We start from the raw sequence: 8,112 nt of genomic DNA on the forward strand, positions 1-8,112 counted from the left end.
CCTTTGTAATACAAAAACAGATAATTAAAAAGCCTACTGTTCTTTCACTTGTCCCTGGCCAAGAAAGACCTGGGTCAGAAGCTATAGTCCTGCAGTCTTCTTAGACAAGTGGGAACTGAGGATGAGTCTGGACAGAGGCTGGAGCAGGCATCACTATGTGGACCATCAGATCCTACTTAAAGGATGGACAAGGGTTGAGAGAATTCAACTCTGGTCATCATATATGCTACAATAAAATGGGAGCTGAAGCTATGTCTATTATTGTCTTGTACCAGAAACTGAAGCTCTTATGTAAGAATATGTTTCAGTGACAGTTCAGATAAGGATACCAAACCAGAACAAGAACCAGAACCAGAAACAAACAGAACCAGAACCAGAATCAGAACCAGAAACAAACAGAACCAGAACCAGAAACAAACAGAAACAAAAACAGAACCAGAACCAGAAACAAACAGAACCAGAACCAGAAACAACCAGAACCAGAACTAGAAACAACCAGAACCAGAACCAGAAACAGAACCAGAACCAGAAACAGAAACAACTAGAACCGGAAATGGAACCAGAACCAGAACCAAACAGAAACAGAAACAGAATCAGAAACAGAAACAGAAACAGAAACAGAAACAGAATCAGAACCAGAAACAGAAACAACCAGAACCAGAACCAGAAACAGAAACAACTAGAACCAGAACTGGAACCAGAACCAGAACCAGAAACAAACAGAAACAGAAACAGAAACAAACAGAAGCTTTCATAAAAAAGGGCTGAAGGAAGGTGAGTCAGGTCTACTCCTGACTTTTCAGTATGCCATTTCCAAAAGCTTGAGAGTTTCTGACCCAGAGTGAGACCATGTAGACACTTGACTCCTCTCAGGGAACTTGGTGGCCCCAGCATGGGGGGAAGGCAGGAGACATAGGCCACTGCAGAGACATGTTCAGGAGGTTGACTATGCCTTCTGTTGCTGCCAGAGAAAGAAATCTATCCCCTTGGCCACTTTCAAAAACCATGTGAATTTATTTGTCTGATGTAGCCTAACAATTCAACCAGCTTGCTGTTGGCTAGGGAACCAGAGGGGGAAATACTTCACAGGCTTTCAGCCTCTGCAATAAGGAGAGCAAGAAGAATTTATGAAGAGAGCTCAGCAGACAAATCCAGAGAAAAAAGTGAACAGTGTTCAAATGTTTATTTTAAATGCTTTTGTTTGTTTTGTTTTGTTTTCAGTGCTGAGGATCAAACTCAGTACCTTTTGTACACTGGTCAAGTGTCTGACCACTGTATCACATCCCTGCCTTCCTGTTTAATTTTAAGGACAGAACTGTTATGTTGAAGTCTAAAGTGTGGACCATATATTCTATAGGCAAAGATAGGTAAGACTTTGGGTGATGAGAACCAGTTGAGGCTCTGAGCCATGTTTGTCACAAAAGGATCTGTTCCAGCCACTAGTTGGTAGGAATTAATGGCCTCTGACATCATCTTACCCAGCAGAGTTTCTTCGTTGAAGGGCAGCCAGCCTGAGGGCTGCCCGAGGCTGCAGAGCAGAGCTGGTCAACCAGAGCAGCTTTGCCAAGGCTCCAATCCCTCTGCTTGCTCCAGTATACACATAACAAAACTAATCCTTATCTTAGTCTATTATGAAGAAGGCTGCAAAGCACTGCTTTTTTTTTTTTTGGCAAAGTAGCCTTTTGTCATTTTAAATATGAATAGCATTCCAAAGCATGAAGGGTCCAAAGTGAATGAATGCATGGTAAGTGCCAAGAATGACCTTTCCTGGGCAGTCCATCCTCACCTGTGTGGACACATGGTGCCCGCAGAAAGACTCACACTTGTGTGGACACATGGTGCCAACAGAAGGCAGCGACTCACAAGATATAATATTCATATCCCAGAGGATAATGTTAGGTAAATAGCAAAGAGAGTTGGTATAAATTTCCTTGGATTCTTGGAAAAGTTAGAGCACTGATGAATTAATTCTCTATTTGCAGTTCCACTTCCCTTTTCTCTGTGTTTCTAGCAGGAGTGAGGTAATGGTTACAGCAGGAGAGATGCTCGCCCTTCTGCTGAGAACCGCATTTGGACAACTTGGTGGTTCGCGCATTAAGTGAATTAAATAAATTCATTCTTTCAAGCCTCTGGCCTTAAAAGTAGTTTCTTCCTTAGAAAAGATAATTTCCAAATGGAAAATCAAAACATTCCACTGAGTTATAGAACTTTTGCTTAAGATACGTTCATCGTATCTGAGAATTATCATGCATTTGGGCATCTCGTGGTGCCTGAGATGTATCAGTAAACAAAGACACAGATTCTCAGTCTTGGGAAACTTAGGTTCTAGCCAGGACCAGACAGAGACCGAAAGGATACAGGAAAAAAGAAGAAAGAAAGGAAATAAAAGTAGTATAGAAGAGAAGAGTGAAGTTGTGCTGGGAAAGGCAGGGTTGGCTGGAAACAGGAAGGAACATTGAGAAAAATGGGCGTTGTGGTGTGGATCTTAAATAACCCCCCATAGGCATATGAGGATTTGATCTCTAATGCTATCTCCTTCAGATAGCATGGAGGTGATTCCATGGTGAGGGCTCTGCCTTTGTAACGGATCAACCCATGGATAACCTGATAGGTTTATGAGAATGACCTTGCCAAGAAAGCAGGTGGTCTCTCTCTGCTTCCCCTCTGCCGTAGAGCTGGCAACTCTGTTCTACAGGCATCCCTGCCCACATGTTCGGCATATCTCAGGCTTAGACACAGTAAAACCAACTGACCATAAACCAGAACTCCAGAAAGCAAAGGCCAAAACAAACCTTGGGTTGATCTATTTCAGGCTTCTTTCTACGGTAACAGAAATCCAACAGAATAAATAAGATGCGGAGGAAATCAGACAGCAGGCTTCATGTTCCAGGCAGAGAACAGCAAGGGCTCAAAGGAGGGAATGAACCAGGTGTTATTGAACCAAAGCCAAGAAACTACAGCATCTGAAGCAGAAAGCAAGAAGAGAGCAGGAGGGGGACATCAGAGAAGTCTTGGCAGTGAGGGGACATGACAGTACTCTTCAGGACCAAATCAAGATACCCATTTCTCCTCGACAAAGGCTACTGACCAAAGATGCCTTCTCACCTGGAATGCCTCCTTTTACCTGGCCACATCCTTTCCCCAGGAGCACTCCACATCCAATGAGCATCCCATGAGAATGTCTAAAATTGGGTACCCTGTGATTACATTTCTGGCTCACATGAAGGATCCAGTACTTCTGTGTCAGATGTACCCATGCTCTGTCAGCACCATAGGTGCAGTAATTCATCAGAAGCCTAACTTCACACACGATTCCTGGGCATACCTACCTCTTGATGAGGGGTTAGTTTATATGTGAAAGTTCAACTTTTGTCCCCACCTTTCTCCAGATAGCCCAAGCTGGACCCAAGTTTATGCACTCTCCCCCCAGCTTCTAAGTGCTACGATTACAAGCATGTGGCACCGATCCAGGCTCCTTGTTGTGGCTTCATAGTAGCACTTCTCCCCTGGTCTTCATCAAGCCACATGCTCATCATGGGTTGACTGGATTTCCCCTCAAAGCCCAAGGTATTCCTCTGTGATCTATTTGTTAACTCAGCTGCATCATTTATTTGTACTTAAAAAAAAATACTTGTCATATAAGCAGGGCTGCTGCATACACTGTTCAGTGTGCCCTGAGCATGGGATCCCAGCAGAGAGGGACATGAAGCCATACTCCATGGATGCATTATCCTTTGAGCCTAAGCAATGACCTGTAACCACTGGCAAAAAAAAAAAAAAAAAAAAAAAAAAAAAAAAAAAAAAAAAAAAAAAAAAAAAAAAAAAGAAGAAGAAGAAGAAGAAATCTTGGGACTGAGTGGACATGATAGTGCCTACTGTCTTTGCCAACAGAGACATGCATTTTTCCTTGTTTTTGCATTAAGTACTGGTGTAGCCGACAGCAACCCTCTTTATGAAACCTGAGGGGAAGACCCTCTTTCTAGAAAGGAAACAACACAGGACAGACACTTGCTCTGCCCTAAGGCTTTGGGGATATGGCAAGCTGTGCCAGCCAGGTGCATCTACCACAGGCTTTGAATTCAAATCTTGGGCAATGGAGAATTCCTCTTGTTCAGTGAAGATTGCCTTAGGGCTGGTGTCCAGAGCTGGAAATACTGATGAAAAGAACTCTGGCACCTGCCATTTGGTTAGGGGTTAGGGTTTCCCCAGACTAGATCCAGGGAGGGATCTCATCTGTGCTGCAAAACCTCAGTGTGTTCCTGATCACCTTCCTAACCTGACCGCCGGCCCTACTGGCCTTACTCTATATGCCCAGGAGCCTTTAAATAAATTCCCTTTCATTTATGTCTCTCAAAGTCACTTGTATTTGTTAGATAGCCAGTTTCATGGAGAGTCAGAAGTCAGTGGAATGCTAACATCACGTCTTTTATTCCTTACCATTGCTTGCAGGCATGATTTGATGTGGAATTATTAATATTTTCCATCTTCTTAAACCATTATAGGAAGCTCCTGAGGCACTCTAAACATTTTCTGGGTTGGAAAAGCTAGGACAAGTGAGATGGCTTAACAGGTAAAATTCACATAGAGGAAGAGGAGAACTGGCTACTAAGTAGTCTTTTGACTTCCACATGTGTGATACGGCAAGTGAGGCATGGTGGGTGTGTGAACACATGAGTGTGCTTAAGTGCACACACACACACACACACACACACACACACACACACACACACACACAAATACATAACTAAACTAACTGACGAAGGGACTAGTTAAACGTGTTTGAAAGGCCCAAGCTCAAGGCTAGTGAGGCTCCGTTTTTAGCTTTCGCCTTGTCTCTTGTCCATTTTCATGCTTCTCATCCTCTCAACTGGCCTGAGTTTAACCAGTGGCCCTGCTGTAGAGAACTGTGTATCTCTTCTTCTTAGATTCTCCTGACTTTCTTATCTTGCTTCTATGATGTCCACCTTTCTAGTTTCTTTCAGTATGGCGTGGCCTGGAGGAAGGACTAAGGGGAGACTGGCATCTGCTGCTTGGTCACTGATGCTGCAGTCTCCTCTGGATGGTGAGTGCCATCTGCAGTGGTGTCTGAAGAATGGTGCCTAGGTAAGTTTTTGAGGAGGTCCTATGAGGATTGAGCTGTACAATCCCAACTGGGGCCCTTCTGCCCCACTATCTTTGTAGGTATCCTGTTCCTCTTTTACAAGGTAGTTCTCAGCCATAGAGAGGTGAAAGATTTCTTTCACTCGGATATCTCCAATGGTGTGTTCTTGGCTCTAAGGAAATAAACTCTTGCCTCATCAAACAATGAAACTGGAAACGTCATCCTGTCTCTTTCCAACAGCTTTCCTCCTGTTCAGATGTGTGGAGGGAGATCTGCTGCTCTACATGAGCAGCTGTCCATGGCTGACGATGCCACCTCTTGCTTGCACTCCCCCTCTCTGAGCCTGGCTTCTCTTTTCTTCCTCCATCATTACCTGTCATAGGAAAAGAAGAACCAGTCTGCCACTTTCTCACATGGGGGAAGGAAAATTCTTCAAGCGGATGACAACTTCTACATAGCTGACACCTCTTAGGATTCCCTCCTTTTCTCCTGCAGGAGTAAAGATGTACCGTGGTAGCCGTGCTTGCAAGCACTAACAGAGATGGTTTTCTCATGTCTTTTATTAAGTTCTGAAAGACTTGTGTTTTGAGCTACTCTTTAGCAAAAGGACCACCCCCTGTCCTTGGCTTTGAGATGATAGCCAGAATTCCCAAAGAATTAGAACGTCCAGTTCCCCCACCCTTCTCTATCTATGCTGACAGCGAGAGCCCCAACGGATTCACAGCTCAGCAGTCCAGGGTCAGGGCTTTGTTCAGGGTAATTTACAGAAGGCTCACCATCCGTTTCCTCTTCTCAAGGGTACTCTTATTTTCTCTGGGAGCCTTTCCTCTTCCATCTTGTCTGTGCTCTTGAAGGAAACCAATACATCTGCCACACTACGGAAGTTTGAAGGGCGGAGTTGTTATTGTTTTCCCAGGACATTCAGGATATAATGTGAACCTTAAGTTCAGACCAATAAACTGTCTCTCCTGTGATTTTCATCTTGCAAGCTTGAAATGAGGACTGAGGAAAGGAATGGTTCAAGTTCATTAATGTCAGCGGGCACAGAAGGCTCAGACCATTTCTGTTCTGAGAGTGTGGCTTTGATGGTTCTTTCTAGTCCTCTAGAGGAAGCCTTGCTCATTTTCAAACTTTGTCACACAGCTGCCTTCTCCTCTGGAATCCTTCAGTCATCTCCCTCGGTTTTGTTCAGTCAGACAGAGCTGGCCTCTGTTGCTGAGAAACAAGAACCCTGACTGTCACAGGAAGCATTCACAGTGCAGACTAAGGGAGACGACAAGACATGACTTGTTTGCTTTTTTTTTTTTTCCTGTTACACATGTCATTGTTACAGACACCAGCAACCATCTTCTATATGCTTTTCACAAGAGTGATCTCATTATGCAGAATACGTAGGTTTATTTGGTCAAAGTTCTAATAGATTTGTTATGTCAAACAATGCGAGCAAGAACATCAGTGTGAAGAAGGCTCCTTCTCTATCCCTCTGCCATTTTTATGGTCTTGGTTTATGGGAGACAAAACCCATTTCTTCTTAACTATCTCCAACTGTGCTGCTGCTATATGAGAAGTCCACCTTTGCAAGAATATTCTAGACAGGCAAGCTGTCTATCTAGAGATACCTGAAACATGGCCACACACACACACACACACACACACACACACACACACACACACACACACACACATACACACACTCACACCAGCCAGTCCAGATACACTCAAAACTCACCAAAGTAAGAGAGTTTTGAAATAAACTGGAACTTTGCTGAGTATGCAGTTCTAGGAACAGAGGCATCTGTCTAGGAGTTTGATAAATGCAGGCCCCTCCCCAGATAAGGAATTGGAATCACACATTCCACAAAGTTGCTAGTTGATTAACAAGCATATTAAAATTCAAGAATCATTGGCAGAGAGAAATATCACAGAACATTATGATAGAGTAAGTATTGTTTCATGAAATTGGCTCTAATTATATACATGTGGAGTTGCAAATTTGGTTATGATGATAAATGTACTTCTTGCCATGGATCACATTATTATTTTTTTTAAAGCAGTGAGCTAGAGGAAATAGTTATATTTAGGTGGGGTCCTATCATCCTTCTTTGTAAGAATACCAGCACTTACTCACCACTGTGGAGACACACTATCATGATAGGGACAGAAAAGTCCCCTAATTCATAGAACAAACTCCACCACTACAGATAGGATTTTTCTCATGCACTGTCTTATCCTTTCTGTTCCCTTCCAATACCTTTAAAGAGAGATGTCGTAAAAACAAACAAAAGTGTCAAGCACCATCTTTAAGAAGAGAATGTACAGAACATCTAGAGCAAGAAGAAAGAGGTTAACAGGAAGTGCTTACGGGGACACTCGTGAGCCGATCACTCCACATCGCCAAGTCTCTCCATTAAAGATACAAACCATTCCTTATACTGCTTGAGTTTGGGTTTGGGGAGAAGGCTCAATCTGTGTTTACCTAAGAGCTTCATAGTTTCCCGAGGAAAGACTCCATGAAGACTCAGGCTCTACAAGGTGGATTTAAGATGCCTCTGGGGAAGAATGTTTAAAGGTAGCGCATGGGTGAGCTTTGGAGAGCCATGGTGGGGATCAGGAGGTGAGTAGGTCTGCAAGCCAGGCCTAGGATCTTCCATGTTTCTGCCAAGTATCAGCTTTGCAATCAGGACCAAGTCAGTTGCTCCCTGACCCTTTATTTTTCTATCTGTAAAACAGAAACAATGATGTACACACCTCGTTCTATGGTTAGGGCCCTATCAGGCAAAACCACGTTAATCTAATGCTATGTTTCTAAATATAAACTCTCCAATTCTCTTTCCTATTTTTTAGTTTTTAATTGATTTGAAAAATCAATTATAATTATAATATAATTATATCACTTTCTGCTTTTCTTTCTCTCCCTCTAACAATTTCCATGTCTTCCCCTTGTTTCTTCTCCAATTCATGACCTCTATTTCTTTAACTGATATACATGTACACACATATAATTATATATA

The sequence above is a fragment of the Mastomys coucha genome, unplaced genomic scaffold, assembly GCF_008632895.1.
Source record: "Mastomys coucha isolate ucsf_1 unplaced genomic scaffold, UCSF_Mcou_1 pScaffold13, whole genome shotgun sequence".
NCBI classification, from domain to species: Eukaryota; Metazoa; Chordata; class Mammalia; order Rodentia; family Muridae; genus Mastomys; species Mastomys coucha.